We start from the raw sequence: 20776 nt of genomic DNA, 5'->3' as shown, positions 1-20776 counted from the left end.
CCCAAATTAGATGATGAATGAATATACAACTGCCGTATAATTTTATTACAACCCAAAAGCACTTGCTTTATGATTGTCAAATAAGAAGGTGCTATGAAGAAGAATGATAAGGAGCTTCTATTATAGAAAGGTTGCATAATTATGCATTAAGGGCTTTGACTCTGATTTGTAATAAATGAGGTTGTTTTCTTATAATATTATCATTTGGACGTATTTAACCAAAAACATAAATCGTAGGCATATTTCTTTGATTTCGGATATTATGAGGCATATAAAGTCAAATTTTCCTTTCTAAAAGGGTTGCTTTGAAAGTGTAGCGTATAAAATCTATGATATTGTTTTGATGTATTTTATTCTTTAGGTTATTGAAAATGCTATGGTGTGTCGAAGTTGAATTGTCAGACCTTGATTTGAAAGCCTTTTCTCTTCAACAACGTGTTTATTATCTCATGATATTATACTTGTAGTTGAATGCTTTAGAGTTCCATTTATTGGTTTTTTTTTTAAAGATGCAAATAGCATTAAATAAACTAGAAATTATTACAAACTACCAAAAGGAAAAACAACTATCACATTCCTTCTTTATTAAACTAAACAAAGAAGAAGGAATGTTACTAAATGAAAGATAATAAAAAAAAAACTCTCTTCTAAAGCCAAAGTAGCGCACAAATCAGCTATTTTGTTACATTATCTTGAGGTATGATGGAAAATAAGCTTTATTAAGGTCATTAAGAAAGAGTAGTTTCTCCTAAAATGAAGTGTAAGCTTGGAAAAGTTATTACGCCCGGACAAAAAAATTAGAAATCCGGACATATACCGAGCAATACCGAGTGCTCGGTACTGAGCTCCAAGTGATGTGGCGCGTTGTTATTGGTCTTTGGACGCGTTCGGTGTCCAGAAACAATAATTACTCGTAAACTTGCCACCTTGATTTCCTCATGGAATTTTGAAGGAACTTGATATTATTAATGTTATCACCTTCTATTATTTTGCCTCTGCTTTCAAACATCCAAGATTGTATGAAGTCATTTATTGAAAAAACAGCCTCCATCTCCAACTGATTGATATCCCAATGGATTTTCTTCTTTCCAAATGCTAGAAGAAATCTACCTTTATGATCTCTAATTATACCTTCAATGCTTGCAAGATTCGAGTCCAAAAGAGAAGCATCCACATTGATCTTAATCCAATCTAGAGGTAGAGGGTGCCAAAAGTTTTCAAACTCCATATGGAGACTAGCGCCCTAGTCAACTAGTTTGGATTCGTTAAAAAAAAAAAGTTTGGATTCGTAGAAATGACTGTGGATAACACATTAGCAGCAATCACCAAAATAGGAGTAGACTTTCCATGCTTGATATCATTCCGGCTTCTCTAGGAATAGAAAACTATTGTACAATAAACCTTTACAATATTCATATGTTGCTTAGAGAGTTCTCTCAGCTCAGCTAAACAAATTGCCAAAGATTGAAAAATAAAAATTTGAAATCCATATTGTCTCAACGTGCAGATAATATTAACTAAAAATTCGCAGGTTACTGCAATATGAGAGTAATTTTCAACCTCTTGACACCCTCTAGCACAAAGGTCACTATGCCAAAGTCTTCTATATTTTTAAAAAGTCATTAGTTGGAATGGCATACCTCCTCACCCTCCACCAGAAAATTTCAACTCTTGGATTAAGCTTTTGTTTGCCTTTTTTTGTTGGGTTTTGGGGGGAATCTAGTTCCTTGAAATTGTGGATTAATAATGATCATGTTAGGCTTATATTGAAGTGCTTACCTATCAAGTAATGGTTATATGACTTGAATGGTTTTAAAACACAATAACAATTGATCATGGATCTTTTTTGACTACTTTTATATTCATATTAAACAATATTGTGATTTTCATTGTTCTAACTAATGAATATTTGAAATGTGCATTTTAAATTTATGATTCAAGATATGCATGTTTATTAGGGCTCCTCTGTATGGTGATGTTATCGAAAGTTCTGCTGTTTTGTCTAGAAAAGAGCATGACTTTGGCAAAGTAGTGTTAATTTTGTTTTATAAAATGTTGTGATAGATAGTACTGTTAGATGAAACAACTGCAAAGTAACACAGTGATTAAATGACCAGAATGGACATGATTAGTTATAAGAAAATAATATGAATCAGATTCATCTTAAATTAATCAATAAACATGTGTCTGAGTAAAATTAAAATTATAATGCTAGTTAAAACTAAAGTATAATTTATGTAGTGATAAACACAATTAGGGGTTTTTCGGTTGGTTGCATTATTAGTTATTGCATTCATTTTTTTTCTATTTTAATTTTGTGTGTTATAAAACATGAATTAAATGAAATTCAGATAAAAATTTTGAAGAATTTGGAATACCGAAAACTTATGTTTTACCTGCTATTGGAAAAAGCCTAAATTGGGTGATTTCTGAGTCCCGCATTACGCTCATTTGTGATGCCAATCTCCCACCACTTCCCATTGGCTGCATTGCACATATTTCTTGCCGTTAAATCTCACAACCTATGCTCGTCAGTATTGCCACATGTTTTTGTTGTCGTTGCAATCTGCTCATTGCTATTATAACCAATAAATGCTGTTGCCCGTTGTCTCCCGCATCAATTGTTGTCACCCATGATTGTCCTTGTTGCATTTTAATGAATTCAAAGTTTATTACTACAGAAAATATTTTATGGGTTTTTTTAGTTTGAAGGGGTGAAAAGTATTTCAAATGTAGGGTTTTTAAAATATTAGTGTTTGGTTTGAAGTAAAAGAAAGGTATTTGGAATGCATCTCTAATTCAATTTTGATGTATTTGAAAATCATTAGGTCTCTGCTATTGCCACAAGTTGTAATGCGGACAACTAGATAGGAAGAGCCAAGAGAGAAGAACACCAGGACTAGTAGAACATGACTCGATTCAACATTTAGAATACCAACATGCAAACAAACTTCAAAAACAAACGAAAGCCAAACAAACGAAACAAAATTAAAAATAAAAACCATTACTCTCAGAACAACTGACAAGCAGTTTCCTCATATGCAACGAAATAGTAGGCAATATAAAAGATGTGCTTAAGGGCATGCAAACCAAGGGTCCACCATAGCTACAAGGTCCAATGTCCACCAAAACTACTCCGGCAAATGCTACCAAATCAGCCAACCAACACCTCCAATAGCTCAAGAAGAAAGATACAAGTGGAGTGAAACTTGCGGAGAGAAGGAGATAAGATGCCCAAGATGAAATTGTAGAGAGGAAGAGAGAATTGGACAAGCTCGCAAGCCTTCCAAAGAAGAAACCCTCAGTTTTTTTTAGAGAACTTAGCTCAACAATCAACAACCTCTTATGCTTCGAAACACCTCAAATTTATAGGAGAAAAGGAGACAGCCAAATAGCCGAACCACCTCCAACCAAACCAATCAGGTAAGGGGAAATGGAAAGCCAACAATCAGTCCAGAAAAAACACCTAAAAAGCCACACAGGAAACTAGAAAAGGCAGCAAAGGGGGAAGGAATGGACGGCCAGGGGAATCAGGACAGGTAGCCACGGGAACCGGAACAGACAGCTAGACAGGGAAAACTGAAGGGCCACAGGGAAGGGGAAAGAGCAAGAGACACTCCACATAATGAGCTAAAAAGGAGGAGAACAACTCATCATAATGAGCTGAAAAATAGCAGATCAAACATTAATGAGTTGACACACAGAAGATCAAAAACACAGCCAAAAACCGAGTAGCCAAGCTTAACCCGAGAAGCAACTAGCAGCCCAAGAACCAAGTAACCCAAATAGCTAGCACACCCAAAGTTTTCCAAGCCCAAGCACTACCTATTCATGATCATTGGATGCTTTCCATCATATGGTAGCATAAAAAAAATAAAAAAACTATAGCATTCAAATTACAATAAAAAAACTAAAATAAATTGAAATTTGCATGCATCAAGTTGCCACCAGTCACCACCTTCCCTGTTCGCCACCGCCAACCGTTATCTGTGGTCGCCCACATTTGGTTGGCCGCCACCCATTGACACTGTCACTGCCACTACCGGCCAACTTTTTGCCGCCATCATCTGTCATTGCATGTTGCTCTCCGACATCCGCTGGTTGCTAGTCATTAACCATCACTATCTTTGAGCTTGACATAACATTCACTTCAAGCTAAACAAAAAAAAGTAACAAGCTTCATTTATTTTACACTCATTGTAATAACTCCAAATATTTTAAATACATTGCATTCATTTGATACAACAGTTCATTTTACTTTACATTTATTTTCCAATAAGCCAATTGGCCCCTTAATGCATTTGGTTTGCATTCAATTAAATAACTCTTGCATTTTTAAAATACATATATTTTAATTATTCTGTTTTTTTTTTTTTAAAATGCATATTTCTTTACAATATCCAACTGGACAACCCCTAAAGAAGAACGAAGTTTTATAATATTTGTCCACAAAATCTCCAAACATGATAATTGAAAATAAAATAAACTGTTTGATTTTTTTGCTGTAATATCTGCTAAAGTTTACTCAAACAGCCAAAAGAAAAAAAGGGGCTTAAAAGAAAAATTATCACCTTTACCAAGCCTTGCCCGAAATCCTGCACAAATCTCATGCCGTCTGGTACTGTGTGAGTTCTGCAATTCGGCACCGAATGTCAGCGGCCCTTTTCCCATGTGTGTGGATCACCTCTACCGTGCTCATTTTTACGTCGTTAAAATGGGCAAAAAAGATGAAACATTTTTTTCTTCTTTTGTTCTCTAACTCCCGTCACTACCTTCCTCCACTACGAATTTTCGGAGCCCACAATATCAAAATAGATTATGGCATTTTTGTCTTGAATCAAATTCAAAACACCGTTTTAATAAAAATGCATTTTTAGAAGTGTTTGCTTAGTTTGTCATAAGCTCCTTTTTTTTTTTACAACAAAACCTTTCCTCGCGTATGTTGACTTAGTTTTTACCAAACATCATAAAATTAATTCTGACGTCTTAGAACATATAGTCAGTAAAAAATCAATGTCAAAAAGGACTAAGTGTATCACTCAATTATAAGTTTGGTTGAAACATTTTGAACTGAATGGATTGTTATTGCAATTAGTCGGTTCAATTTGGTGAAGCGATGCCTCTTTTTAACATTTTTCCCCATTATTTCAACCTGTGAGAGATTGATTTAGGTAATTGCCTGAAATATATTTAAATAAGTTTCTATTACCGTGGAGCTTAAATCTCTTGCTACGTTGTGTTTAAACAAAACTTATTACACGAGTGATTTTATTAGGAGTTTGTGTCAAATGAATCACTGTTCCAAGGAGTTGGTGAAGATATTAGCAACAATTACGTCTTAGTGAGTTTCTCTTAGCAATTACAGTTCATATATGCTAAGATGTAGACCAATAGTTACAAAATGAATTATATCGGGTTGAACATTTATCATCCTATATTCAGCCAACTTTCAATATATTGAGATAGAAAATTACTGCAGTGGATAGAAACATGGGATTTTAACGTTTGAGCTTGGTTCAAGTTCTTGAGAGGCATACTATTGTCTTTTGATAATTCTTGTTCTTAATTTTGATGTTAGGCTTAACTGTGTGGGAATCATTTCCCATTGGAAGCATGCCAAGTGGAGGCACTGATTGTTTTTTTTTCTTAGAGCTGATTAAACACAATGCTAAGAGAGAGTGCCATTATTTCAAAAAGCCTTGAAGAGAATTTCTCAAACAGCAATCAAATTTTTATCAGTTATAATTGCTATAATACTGACTCGCGTGCAGTAGCACAGGCTGAAAGATGCTTGCCTACGGTTTTTTTTTTTCAGTTGAAATTAGCAGGAGTAAAGGCGTTTAATTTTTGTGAAATTATTACAACTTTTAACCAACAGTTTATCTTGCTTTTACAATGATTTCTGAGTGAGCTTGTGGCACAGATTTAACTATAGTTTACGGGGCTATATTATTAACAATGAAATCTCAACCATTTAGTTAGTTTCTAGTAACAGTTCTTGTTCTTGAATATTTTCAATTACTGAACTGCCAAATTGAAAATGTGTTCATAACTATTATTTTAGTGATTCTTTAATATAATCTATTGGTTCCGGATTCTCTCTAAATACTCAGGAATTTTGTGTTGTAGGTTTTGACTACCTGAAAATTTTTCTTGCATCATTCTAAGGCTCGGCTCTTCATTTAGTTGATTTCTATCATTGTTCTTACTTTTGAACAAATTTGTATCCTTTATTGACATTTTGTCAAGTTTGATATGTTCCATAATCCTTTTGTAGTGTAAATTTGGTTGTTGCTAAAATTTTATATTTGTTCTTAGATTTTCTTGCGAGGATTCATATTTTGGCTTTATAAGATTATTGTTTGGAATAATAGAAGTGTTGCTATTTTTGTAATACAGGTTACTCGTTTTTTTTCTGGAGTTGAAACTTGAGAGTTGATAACAAGTAGATTGTGATGTTTTATGTATTTTCAATGTGCATCTCATCCTAGGCTGCATTAATGAATCCTTGACCTCTAAGCATCTTAGACAACATTTGCTGTTAGGTTTTCTTCAGTACTATAAAACCATCACCCCAAACATGCCTTAATTTTTATGTGGCTCTCACCATCACCCCAAGCATGCCTTAATTTTTATGTGGCTCTCAGATTTAATGATTAGCATAAAATTCTATAAATCACTTCTCAAGCATTATTTTTCTCATTACTTGTATTATTAGCTTAGGCATGTTCATGATGTTTATTGAGCATGAAATCATTTGTTTGGCATTATTTTTCCCATTTTTTGTATGATTAGCTTAGTCATGTCATGATGTTTAGTAAGCATTATGTATATCTCAATTTAGCTTCTTTTTATTGTTTTGCATGCACAATTATTTGAATTTTTGAACTATGATTCATTCACCTACAGTATTTTTCAATAATTGCTTGATTTAATTTTCTTCAAAAGGAGTGATGATATGAAAAAAGTTATTTTTAAAAATAATTTTAATTATTTAACTTTCAAATGAGATACTTATTATGATTGCAAAGTAAATTTTTGATACGATCCTATGTGTTTTTGTTTGATGAATGTGTTCACACTCATGCAAAATCACTCAAACACATGTTTTTATTTGCATGCACGCATGTGATTGGGCACACTTGTGTTGTTCATGAGTGTGAACACATTTATTAAATAGGGAGAGGGAGAGTAGGAGAGAAAGTGAATGTTATCTTTTAGAAGTATAAGAGATCCCTCGTCTAAATATTTGATTAATTGAGATTTAAATTAGATGATATATACTTTTTCACTTTGTAATGTCATATTTAAGCTATTTTAATTTTTGTAGTATATATTATATATATGTGTATAGAGTGATGGTGAAATAGATGGGGATATTATCAGCAGAATTCAAGTTGGATGGTTGAAGTGGAGGAATGCATCGGGCTTGTTATGTGATAGAAATGTACCCCTCAAACTTAAGGGAAAATTCTATAAGATGGTAGTGAGGCCTGCAATGCTTTATGGTGCCGAATGTTGGCCTTTAAAAGAGAAGCATAATACTAAGTTAAGTGTGGCCGAGATGAGGATGCTCAGGTGGATGAGTGGCTTTACCCTTAGAGATAGGATACGAAATGAGCATATACGTGAAAAGGTTGGAGTAGCTCCAGTAGAAGATAAGATTAGAGAAAGTCGCCTTAGATGGTTTGGTCACATAAAACGGCGGCCTTGCGATGACCCGGTTAGGAGAGTAGAGGTATTAGATTTGACTTATGTTAAGAAATGTAGGGGTAGACCTAAAAAGACTTGGTTAGAAAATATTAGGAATGACCTTTCTTTATTAGATTTAAATGAGAATTTGACTTTTAATAGGACACAATGGAGAAAAAGGATTCATGTAGCCGACCCCACGTAGTGGGATAAAGGCTTGATGTTGTTGTTGTTGTTGTATATTATATATATGTGTATATATATTGCTCATTGGTAAAAAAAACAAGAGAGCTTTTGACTCAAGATATCGATTTCGCCTTCTTTGCCTCATCAACCATGCGATTACCCCCCATCTCATTGATTACTTGTCCATTGTGCATCATTACCTCAGCTCATGAGAAACTCTCTTTCTTGTAGCTCTGGAAACGTCACAACCTTGTTCCCCATGCAAAATGCGACTTGTTCTACTTTCTTCTCGCATGCACTACATAGACTCTTTGATCCTGCGGCTCACATGGTTTTCCCACTCTCTACCTTGCATGGTTTAGCCTATGATCTCCACATCGAGACCTATATCGTAGACCACTACATGTCTCCTACTTGCAATCTAATGCCTTCCCTCTTTAAAAGCTCTTGCAAGTATACTAATAAGCTTGATAGGCACCGATGAAGAAACAAATGGAGTACTATACAAGAAACTAGGCTATTCAGCATCGAAGAACTTGTGTTACATTGATATTTGATATGGTTGGGTAGGCCACCCTTTGCACTCTATTGATCTTTGTTCTAGCCAGAGTTTCTCGTCTCTTTGTTGATCTTTGATTCAGATATGGGGTGAGCTTTCCTCAGCATCAAATGACTATACATAGTCAATGTTTGATGGAGGCCTCCATGTTACGCTTAAGCTGAGACCAATTTTAGTGTCTCACAATTTTGGTTACATTGACTTGCTATTTGCTTTAGATGTGTTGGGCACGACTATTGTCATTTTGATCGTTGATGAGGATGAGTCTGTTAACAATTTAACAGATTCAATGGACAATATATTTGATTTGGAGTATGATGAAAATGGGGCATCATTTAACTCCTTTCATATCAGCTAAATAAAAGAAAGGGAAACTCAACTGCAAGCATTACATACACAATGATAATAAGAATGTCAGCGGAGCATAAATGAAGGAATACTAATAAAAAAAAATTAAAACGATAGTTTTTATGCCCTCAAGAGTATCATATGTAGAAGGCCAAAAAATGCAATCTTAGATTGGGATCATAGGAGATCCTGCGTGCTTATTAATCTTAAGCATGGCATAGTGTGCTTTACCTTTAACATAAAATAAAATAAAATGCAAACTTATACAAAGATCATAACTGATTCATCATAAAAAAAATTATCTTGATCGGGCACGAATTTCGAGGCAAAATCAAGTTGGAAACTTCCAAAATTAAAATTTGGACCATCCGAACTCCGATTTCAGCAAACTTACAATCGAACTGAACGTCTCAAGAATTCGAACCCAACGACACCAAAATCTACTCAATCCAAGTCCAAATGGGTTCAAAGCAAGGGCCCGAAGCGCTGTTCGAAGGTTCGAACCACAATTTGAATTGCCAAACAATTTCCAAATGTGACATGCTTATAGTCGCATCGAGCGGTTCGACAAGACGAATCCAACGAGCCCAAGATCATGGAATTCCGACATCATTAAGACCTTCAAATGTCTAGTGAACGGTCCACTATCAAGGGATTTAACATCGGCCATCCATCCAAACCACTCCACATTTTCCCTTGATCTTTCACCTATTTACATTCCACGCCACTCTAAGAAATCTATAAATAGAGCCCCCTTTCCTCTTGAAAAGGATCTCCTAAGCCTAAGGAGAAAAGAGAGATCGGAGATCACTCTTGCCTCCTTACCTCCTCAATCGCTGGTCGAAGTTCCGCCGGACCACCACCTAAGGTCTGGTTGTTCTGCCGGACCACCGCCTGAGGCTAGGACTTCTGCTAGACCACCACCTGAGGCCTAAAGTTCTTCTGAACCACCGCTTGAGGCCTTGAGTTCCGTCGGACCACCACCTGAGGTATGGAGTTTTGCTGGACCACCACCTTACGCCTATACTTCTTCCGGACCATCACTTGAGGCCCTGACATCTGCCAGACCATCATCTGAGGCCCTGACTTCTGCTGGACCACCACCTGAGGCTCGAACTTCCGCCATACCACCACTTGAGGCCCGAACTTCCGCGAGACCATCGCCTGAGGCCCGGACTTCCGCCGGACCATCGCCTGAGGCCCGGACTTCCGCCGGACCACCGCCTGAGGCCCGGACTTTTGCCGGACCTTCACCTGACGCCCGAACGGATATGAATCTTGAGGCAAAATCAAGTTGGAAACTTCCAAAATTAAAATTGGAACCATCCCGACTTAGATTTTAGCAAACTTACTGTCGAACTGAACGTCTAGAGAATATGAATCCACTAACACTAAAATCGACTGAATCCGAGTCCAAAGAGGTCCAAATCAAGGGTCCGAAGTAGTGTTGGAAGGTTCGAACCACAATTTGAATTGCCAAACGGTTTCCAAATGTGATATGCTTATAATCGAATCGAGCGGCTCGACGAGACGAATTCAATGAGCCCAAGATCATGGAATTCCGACATCATTAAGACTTCAAATATCTAGTTAACGGTCCATGATCAAGGGATTCAACATCGGCCGTCCATCCAAACCACTCCCCATTTTCCCTTGATCTTCCACCTATTAACATGCCATTCCACTTCAAGAAATCTATAAATAGAGCCTCCTTTCCTCATGAAAAGTGACCCCAAAGACAAAGGAGAAAAGAGAGAGATCGGAGATCGCTCTTGCCTCCTTGCCTCCTCGACCACCGCCTGGATTTCCGCCGGACCACCACCTGAGGCCCGGAGTTCTACTAGAACACCGCCGAGACCCGAACTTTCGCTGGGCCACCACTTGAGGCTTGGAGTTCTGTCGGACCATTGCATGAGGCCCTAAGTTCCGACGGACCACAACCAGAGGCCCGTACTTCCCATGGATCACCACCTGAGGCCCAGACTTCCGCTGGACCACCACCTAATGCTCGAACTTCTGCTCGTCACTAGACTTACACCTGGTCACCTATAGTCCTTCCTACCTCAGTGATCAGATTATGGTCCTTCTGACTTCCATCGTTGACTATTGTCCTTTCTACCTCCGTCTCCCACGAACTACAGTCCCATCGACTACCATCACGCGACTACGGACTTTCCGACTTTCGTCACTTGCCAACTATGATCATGCCAACCAAACAAACATGTCTACGTTGATGATTGTAATTCCCATAGTATAATACACTCTATATGGTGTATATCAAGCCAAGGCCTTCTCCCAAGGGCAGGGCCTCCATTGTAAACGACTGCAAATACTAGTGGATCATTCCAAACTGGACCAGGTCCCATGGTTTTTCCCCCTTTTCAGGGGTTTCGATGTAAAAACTCTAGGGCCTCTTATGAATGTTGCACCATCTATATTTTCTGATTGTGTGTTTAATCTTCGTACAAAGTTAAGACATTAAACTATATATGTTTCTCTACTGCCACGAATATTCCAGGACGCAACAAAAATTAATAAAAAACCAATGGTTCTAAGCAACCTAAATATTGCTACAATACACGAATCTTACCTTACCCGATAAGGAAACTGCCTAAGGCATAAATAAGTTGTTTGCAGTTATACTTAAAATTCATTTTTTTTTTAATACGTAATGTCTATCGGTCTTGCTGCAAATGATAAATTTCCTTGCGTATTCCTTCTTGAAGTAACTATCAAGTCACATGTGAAGACGAGCCTCATTTTAAGCATTAAATGGTAACTAACATGCAATTCAGTGGCTTTAATAATAGCCATGCGTTTTTCCTTAAGGTAAAGGAGTCTACATCCATTTCTTTAGAAAAACCTATCATAATAGGATTTCATCTATTATTTATTTCTCCTTGAATAAAGGATGAAGTCCTGCAAACAGAAGTGTGCAATTCGGTGGCTTTACTAACAGCCATGCGTTTTTCCTCCAGGTAAAGGAGTCTAAATCCATTTCCTCAGAAAAGCCTATCATAATAGGTTTTTAGTTATTATTTACGTATCCCTTGAATAAAGGATGAAGTCCTGCGAACATATGTGAACATTCAAAAAATCAGGGAGACAATATTGTTTTTTATAATGCAGAAGAAAGTTCAACTTCCAAGAATAAATTAGAGCACTTAAAACAATTAGAATTGTTCAAGAATTTGATTTGAGTTCTTAACATTATGGTGAGCGTCAATGAACGAGATAACAACTCTATTGCTCAAGAAGAATATGAAGTTACAGATATATTATAAATGACTACTGGGTGTCAATATTCATGCAAGTTCTTCGAAGAAAAAGTATCAATTAAATGATATTTAAATATTCATAATGTTGACTCAATTGATCAAACTCAAAGGGCATTGACCTGAGATCAGTCTTGCTTTCTCTCAATTGATTAAGGGTCTTAGTAAGTCATAACCATTGGACTATCTTGCCTATGATGTTGAGTTGTAAGTTACGCATTTATTGGCTATCCCAAATTTAAGGTAACAATACTCGTGATGAATTATTCTTAAACTTAGGTTTGTATTGTAAGTCCTATTTCGTTTAATATTTTGAACAAATAAAGTCATTAATTTTGATACTCCTATTGAAGTTACTGAATTATTGGACTATTCGATGGCTATAAGTGCCATTTTTCCCAGTCTATTGGACCGATATAAAGCCATTAAGCCCATGAAATAAAAAAAAGAAAATTGAAAAATGTGAGCTATCTTGCATACAAGAAAGGGTCGTGAGGTTCACGTTTTGGTTGACTCTAATATTTGAGTTGTAAGTCTTATATTCAGGTATGCTGAAAGTAGAGGTTGTAAGTTGGCATCGTCTTCTAGGCAATACCTAGATGGAGCAGCAAATCCCATCCAAATTAAATTTTATCTTCCAATAGAACGCCCCAAGCCAACCATTTTTGGTTTGCTTAAGGCTAATAAACCTATTGATCGAAACTCCTGCTTTCCAATAGATATAAGCCCCAAACCCAACAGGTTAGCTTCTATTTGAATGAGCTCATCAATCAATTAAAATCAAAACTCATATAGTCCTTTCAGTTTCCTTATGATACCTAGGCTGAGGCAACCATAGTTGCCAATTTAGCAGTCTAGGATTTTTGGGATTCCAGAGCCATGAGATCTTGATAATGTCTACCTTCATTATCCTACCATACCCTACCCTCTCAATTTAATTGAAATGCAAATATGGACACACTGACAAAACTTAAAAACAATAAAAATTAAAACAGTTGAAGATATTGATTAATGCCAATAGTGCAGGTTGTATTCTCGACCTAGGCATTTAACTGTTGTTCTTATACATGCTATTAAACAAGGTGCTTCTAGCTATTATTTTCTTTCTAAATGTAAAATTACTATTTTATCTATTTATCCCGTAGTTAAATAAAATTCCAAGAGTCGTCATCAGCAAAAATGTATATTAGTTAGAAAGAAAATTAGGCTAAATTAGCATGCCAAGGCTATAACCATTGTTAAGAAAATTTAAGTTGCATTTTTTTTTTTTTACATTAGCAGTTACTACAATTGAATAATAGTGTGGTTTGTTGAATTGCGGATATTAATCTTTATAAAATCGAATGGTTGTAAAACCTGATTTAACTTTATACTGGTGCAATTACAATAATAATTTATCTTAGCTGTCTTCCTGGATGTCTGTGATTGAAATTATTAGGATTGATGGAGTCTTTCTACCATTAGTGAGGAAGTTATGTAAGTTCGCACATGGAATTTGCTGGCCACTACAGTCATAAAATGAGCCTTATTTCTTTGAGCAACGTAAATCATAGCACTGCTCTTTTGGATTGGAACTTCTTGCTAATACGGTTAGAGGCGAAAGAAATGTTTGGATCCTTAGCAAGTAGGACATTCTAAAGGTATGCAGCGATCTCACTTCTGACTATTATGATGCTTTCTGAGTTTGTTTTGTCCATGTAGTTTTGATTGATATTTAAATGTAAGAGTATTAATTTAAATATCATTTAATTTAGATAAGAAGTCAATTATTATGTAGTGCTGGGATGTAGTGCTGTTTCCCCCTCACCCAAAAAAAAAAAAAAAATTTATAGGTTGACCCTCGTTTCCTTAGAAGTGTCTTGTTTCATCCAGCTTGTATTTTTTCCGGTTGTTACTTGCATGGAGCAATAATTATGTTGTCTTCTCAAGAAAGATAAATGTATGTAAATGTTCTAGAATGGCTGTTTAATATTTAAACAAAAAATTCAATTAGGATCGGAGACAGGATTAAACTAATGTAAGGGTCTACCAAATATAATATGGATTATGTCTATGAATAGAAAATTACATTAGATATGATCCCCATAAATACTCATCTTAATTGGAGCAAACAATTATAATTCAATCGTAGAGATGTGTCATTAACCCAACTGGCATGAAATAACTCGGTGAGATTCAAGTTTTTTGTTTGTCTGAATAAGGGAACTAGCGGATGTAGCATTAGTTGCACTCGCACGATAATAATTTTGTATCTCTTCTCATTAGAAGTGTCTATCAAATAAAAAAAAAAATATTAAATTGATACTAATCTTCAAAAAATAGTTTAGCCACTCGAAGGCATCTTATAATAGCTATGAGTGTATCATCTAAATCAACGTTATTTTTTAAAAGAGGTTGATCTTCCAAAAATTTCTCATAATTTTTTATATTCAAGAGATTCAATCTCTTCTAAAAATAAAACTTTTATTATACAATGGCTCGACATGTGATTATTTCGTGAGTTCTGGGAGAGTTTTGGGTTGTTAAGTTCTAGTGGATGATGATATATTTGAGGCCGGGACAGATGATATAGCAATCGATTTATATGTGAATGTTGAATACGATGAGCTCTTAGGTTTTGTAGAGGGGATAACTTTCTTCTATTTTCTCTATCATTATGGAAAAGTGAAAGCAATTTTTATAGTTTAGGGATCCTATAATTCAATATTACTTCTAATTTCATGTCAAAGTCTAACGAAAAATTCATTGGTCAAGTTGTTAATTAGGGTTGATGCAATTTGTCCTTACTACTTATAAGCATTCATATAGTTAGTCATATGTATTATTTCTTGTTTGAGTGTCAGTTAGTTATATAGATATTTGTTTTTAAATGCAGGATAGTATTTGGCATATAAAAGTTCTTTAATCCCAACATAAGTCTATTGGTTTCTATAATTCCCAAGTTTTTTTTATTAAGATGTTGGTTGGATAAATTTTAATATGCCTTATAAGTTTGATCTTGTTAAAATTTGTTCACTAATAATCATTTATATTATACCCGTAAAAAAATCCTTCATTTTAGTTGCGACCAATCTTAAAATTTGTTGGGATCATGGATTCCATCAAAATTTGGATCTTTAACTTTTATTTTGAAGCAAGGATCATTGATAATTATAGTCTTATCTAATTTATTTCATCATACTAGTAGTCTTTTAAACTAATCAACTCTAGTTTAAGGCTCAGGTGAGGTCTGGAATTTAATAATAAAGTTATGTAGTATACCTTGAGAAATTATTTACAGTATTTAAAACATATTTTAAAACATTTTAACAATTTCATTAATAGCATTGAATTTTTCTTTCTACAATTTGGTGAATGTTATTTACAGTATTTTAAAATTCTTCTACTCAATCTAAGGTGATAGCTTTTAGAGATATATCAATATGCGGGGTTTAGTAACTATATTTTAGTAAGAAATTAGAGAAAGGTAAGAGGGATATGTTTTAGATAGATAGAGAGAGATTATGTGTGTAATTAAGATGAAATTGAGGCCAACATATTTTTCAAAAGGAAAGGGTGCACGACCACTTAATTCTGAAGCTCTATTTAGATAGTTTTGATCTTTTTTGTGAATGTTTTATTTATCCTAAAACAATGAAATATTAGCTTAATATATTCTAATGCATGCAAAAAGAAAAAAAATTATGAATTTAGTAAAAGAAAGAAACCCTCTTAAAAAGAAATAAATGCAAAAAGCTTACAAAGTCTAAATAATCATCTCATAAAAATAAATTTAAGCTAACTTATTTTAATTCCAGTTAAAGAAAGTTATGGCTTTTATATATGGTTATGTTATTAAATGAGTTTACGGGACGTTCAAACAAAGGTTATGTTAGATATTTTGTGGTGGCGATAATAATTTGGAAAAACAAATTCCAATAGGGTTGCCAAAGAACATTTAGTTTTCTTGTTTATCTTGGATAACTTTCAATAAGGAGATTTAAAGTTTTATGTTAGAAATAATAGCCCTTTTTAAGAAATAAATCTTAGTTGCAATGTCCCTCAAATTATTTTTGTCTTAAAAAAATAAATACTGCCATATATATTTTTTATTTCTATTGTAGGTGATGTGTATCTTCAAGCTCCTTGAACTTCTCTTTCATAGAGTCCTTAGATCTATTACGAATATGATTTAGGGTCTAAATGATCCTTATGGTGAATGTAAGAACGCGATTAGTGTCCTATTAGGGTGGTGGTGAAAGGGTTATTTGAATTGTGGTGAAATGTATATTTAGGGATTAGATAAATTTGACATTGAAATTAATAAGCTATCGAAGGGAAAGTTTTGCTTGGAAGAAAATAGAGAGGAAATTCAAGTCAAAGTTTTAGGAGGGAGCTAATGGCCATATTTTTATGGGGTTTGGATTAGTTAATAAAGAGGTATAATATTTTAATTCTATTGCTTATAATAAAAAAAGCATATCTCTATGTTAGGATTTTGATTAATGTGTCATAGGATTATTGAGAAGTTGAGTGCCTCAGAAGTTAATGAGAGATGTGGGGAGTATTTAACGGAGGTTTGAAGGGATTTGACATGTTTTGGAGTTGAGAGAACTTAAGCGTAAGGATATTTAGTGGAAATGAGAATTGTGATGGGAAATAGGAAGAATAACGCTGAGAAAAAATAAATATGGACTAATGGAATCCCTAGGGGGTTAATCAATAAGCTTTACTAAAGAGTAAAGTGACTACAAGAAAACTCTTCACATGAAATTTGCTCAAGCAAAAAATAAAAAAAAAATAAATAAAAAAAATCAATTAATGAAAAAGTATAAAATAAGATTTTATTTATAGGCATAGTTAAATTTAGATAACTTTGAAAAGTCTTAGAAGCTAATAAAATATTATTACATTGATTGATAACTTGTCTTGATATAAAGAGGAAGAGAATAAGATAAATACACTAAAATTGAAACTTCTAAGTATATGAAATTTTGAATTGAGCAAATAAGTTAAGTAGAACGATCTTGAAATCAAGTAATTTTTAAAGATTTTTTACTGAATAATTTATGTCCCATCAACCCATCATAAGACCTTTAATTAAGCTTGTTAATTATCTTTCCACGATTTTAAGGAGAATATGTGTTAACCATGGGCTTTCATTGAGAGTTATGCATAATGAACAACCTAAATCTTAATGTATTGACTTATATCAATTAATCTATGGCTTAATAATCTAAATCTTACGGAAGAGATTTAGCTCATTGATTGGACTATTTTGTTAAATAGAGAGAGAGAGAGAGAGAGAGAGAGAGAGAGAGAGAGAGAGAGAGAGAGAGAGAAGAAGAAGAAGAAGAAGAAGATTGCACTAGGGATGGCTAGAGTTAAAACTACTTGAAGAGAATTGATTTGAACTAAATTTATAATTTTAGATTTGAAAGATTAATATATTCTTCTTAAGTTTATCTATAAATCTAGAAAAATATTATATTCATTTTAAAGCTATATATTATTCAACCTATGCTTGGGTTAGAGTAGGATTTCCATTTAAGCTAAGCTAGGAGAGAACTTATAAAATTTTCTAAAAGGAACAGAATGAAATTTATATTAACGAGGAGTGCTTGAGACACTTCTAGGAGTAATCTAACAGCAAGGGTAATGGTTCAAGCTTATATGAGTGAGGCTGAGAATGGTAATCTCAAACTCATCTTTAAGTTAAATTGGAATTAGTAATAGGGAGTTAAAAATTTCAATGTCAGCACTCATCTCAAAGGAAGATTAAAGCTAAACACTTCAAATTAACCCTTCATTATTAAGTAACAAAAGAATCCTCTTATTATTCCCATTGGGAAAAAAATAAAATTTTGTTGTTCGACTATTAAAATGCCAGAGTAGATATAAAAATTACATGTCACAAACTCAATATTAAATAAATTTAGGGCTCACTACATTAAAGTGATGATAAGAGAAAATTTGTTAAGTCCAAATTACATATTTTATGATAATTGTGCTTTTTTATCCTTATCTTTTGTGCAGGAAAAATTTAAAAAATCATAAAATTGAATCAGCACCACAAAACTACATAAGCAATGCCATAGTGCCATATCTTTCCATAGCACCTGAGTGCCTCCACTTTAGCGTCGTAGTGGAGGATCTCACAAAATTTGTAGTAGAGCTTAGCGCTGAGGCCCTATCTAGGAAGGTTATGTTAAGAAAAATTGTGTTACTATTTATTGTATAAATTTTGAGAGAAAATGTGCATTTAAGTTGATGTTGTGTAGAAAAATTTCTAGATAAAGACAAGAAATTTTAAAGTCTATACCAACATTGCAATGCCTAATTATTAGTATCGTTGGTCCTTTAATGCATGGACGTCAGATCAGAGAATTATGATGCTTTACGTTCTTTCCTTTTCCTAATTAATTTAGTGTCCTAGCGAAACATCATCTAGCTCCATAGAACTATTAACGACCACAAAAGGAAAATTGTTGTACTATGCATTATGTAATTTTTTACAAATAAGTTATTGCCTTATCACTGACATATGGAGCACTGTAGTGCTGAATCATGTGTTTGAGCGCCACGACACCAAATTTCCTGCAGTGCCTCGTTGCCAAATTGCTTGCAGTGTTATGATGCCAAATCGCATGTAGCACTGTGAAATTGAGGTTAATAAAAGTTTATTGGGAATATCGTGTGAGTTAGCCCAACATTACGACACTTGAGTTAGTTTATATGTATTAAGTATAAATAGTTCTCTTTTTGTTTTGTTGAGGGCTGGTCATCCTTTTATTGTTGAAAATAGTAGAAGGAGAGGGAGATAAGGTAGAGAGTGATTGTGTGTGTAAGGGAATTCACTCTAGGAAGTATATATTATTTGGAAGTTATTGTAAAAGCTATTCTAGATTTTATTTTCTCCACTAATACTCTTGTAATTTTTTATGATATTTGAAATTAAATTTATTTTGAGTGAAATCAAGTCCATGGCTAGCATAGCTTCTAGTTTTGGGCTTATGATGTGAATGAATTGTGTTGTTCTTAATTTAGACTCTTATTTCTGGACTCGAACTTCATTTAATTTATGGAGTGGTTATGTACGAAATTAAAATCTTGTGTAATATATTACCTTGATGTAGGAATGTTAGAATAATTAGGAGAGTTGAGATGCATCACTATAAAGAGGTGAAATGTCTTTCTTCACACCCTTGAAAGATCAACATAGATCTAAGGTTTCATATGCTATGATTTAAAACTAACATAGATGAGTCTACATAAAAAAAACATTTCTTAATTCATTATCATAAGTCCAAGATATCTTTTATTATGAGTGTCTTTATCTTTTTAACATTTTGAGTAGTTGTAGAACAATTAGAGAGAAGCTAGAGAGAGAAGCTGTGAAGAAGTTAAGCATTTCAACGGTATTTTTCAAATTTCGTTTTCCGCGGTTTTCACGGAAAACGAATGGAGGCGGATGTTCGCCGGATACCTCCGGCCGGAGTTAAAAATGATGATCGACGTCCTTCCGCTAAGTCTTCGGCTAGAGCTTTCACATCATCACCCCCGGCTTTTGGTGACAGGAATTCAAATTTGAATAACAAAAGCAAAGGTAGAGGTACAAGCTTGGTCATTAATGAAGGAGGTTATCTAGAGAAGAAGGAACCGGTAATATTTGGTAAAGGTAAGAATGTGATTTCATCAATCGAAGTCAAGAAGAGTAAATCTCCATCTAATTTTATGTTTGGTAACGGGTATGAAGCTTCTCCTTCCAAATTACTTCCTATTGAAAAGATAATTCCTGATAATGGAAATTCAATCCGGAATGAAGTGGACAGGGCGTTTCCTATGGGAAAAGATGGTTTAGTATGCAATGAAGCGAATGAAACTGCAAATCAGATAGACGGAGTGGGTGATTTATTAAACAAATGGGGCTTTGGTTTACCCGTCTTCAGCAATCTTCAAGAAATCTGCAGGTGGTTTCAAAAGATTAAAAAAGAATATGTTATGATTCTTAATCTCTACTTCAATGTGATATTCTTTTCTTGGAAAGCTAGAAACATATTGATTCATGAGAGAATAAATGGAAGTGCCAATTCAATTGCTATTCAAGCAATCTGCTAATCTGCTTATTCCAACTTGATTTTTAACCAATTACTGGAACTATGGGGTGTTAATCAGTCTTGTAGACTGTTGAATGTTTGGCAACCCCCGCCACTCGGTTGGTTAAAAATAAATGTAGATGCTTCTCTTTGTTCTTCTTATAGAGCGGGAGTTGGAGGTATTATTAGAGATCATAAAGGAAGATTCTTATTGGCTTTTGGGGACTCTTCTATCCATTGGGACATTTACCAATTGGAGTTTCTAGCTATCAAAACATTGAAGAGCATTTTAAAAGATTGGATGTTCAAGTACAAGGGAGCAATTATTGAGAGTGACAACTACAACGTCATTAAGGTGATTCAAAATGCTAAGGATCTTGGCTTCAAGAATTCAGATGAGTTAAACTTTTTCAATAAATTTAATTATGTTGTTTTTAAATGCATTAGTAGAGAAGAAAATAAACTAGCGGACTTGTGTGCTAGTTATGGACTTCTTAGTAGTTTTATTTGGGAAGATATTACCTTGGATAAGATTCCTCCTTCATTTGTTCAAATGATGAAGGAAGAATCAACTTTGTAGTTCTTTTGTCTCTTTTACTTAATGCATTTATGCTTCTTTCAAAAAAAAAAAGAGTAGTTGT

General features: G+C 34.4%; 1 protein-coding gene across 4 annotated transcripts in view; it reads left to right on the top strand.

Moving 5' to 3' along the window:
- The window catches only part of LOC110116067 (exportin-2), a 38003-nt gene extending 24011 nt beyond the window's left edge, over positions 1-13992 (top strand). Inside the window, exon 2 of one of the 4 annotated variants that reach the window (XM_020849513.2) lies at positions 13499-13992. The gene's annotated coding sequence lies outside the window, so the exon portion shown is untranslated. Of the gene's footprint in view, positions 1-5578; positions 5597-5650; positions 5672-6129; positions 6410-13498 lie in introns of those variants that run through there. The other 3 variants (XM_020849514.2, XM_020849515.2, XM_028700635.1) reach the window with 3 other exon arrangements.
- Positions 13993-20776: the final 6784 nt, after the last annotated feature.

This window comes from Dendrobium catenatum, unplaced genomic scaffold (assembly GCF_001605985.2).
Source record: "Dendrobium catenatum unplaced genomic scaffold, ASM160598v2 fragScaff_scaffold_1560, whole genome shotgun sequence".
Taxonomy (NCBI): Eukaryota; Viridiplantae; Streptophyta; class Magnoliopsida; order Asparagales; family Orchidaceae; genus Dendrobium; species Dendrobium catenatum.
Note: the sequence above shows the minus strand (reverse complement) of the source record. Positions and strands in the feature narration are given on the sequence as shown.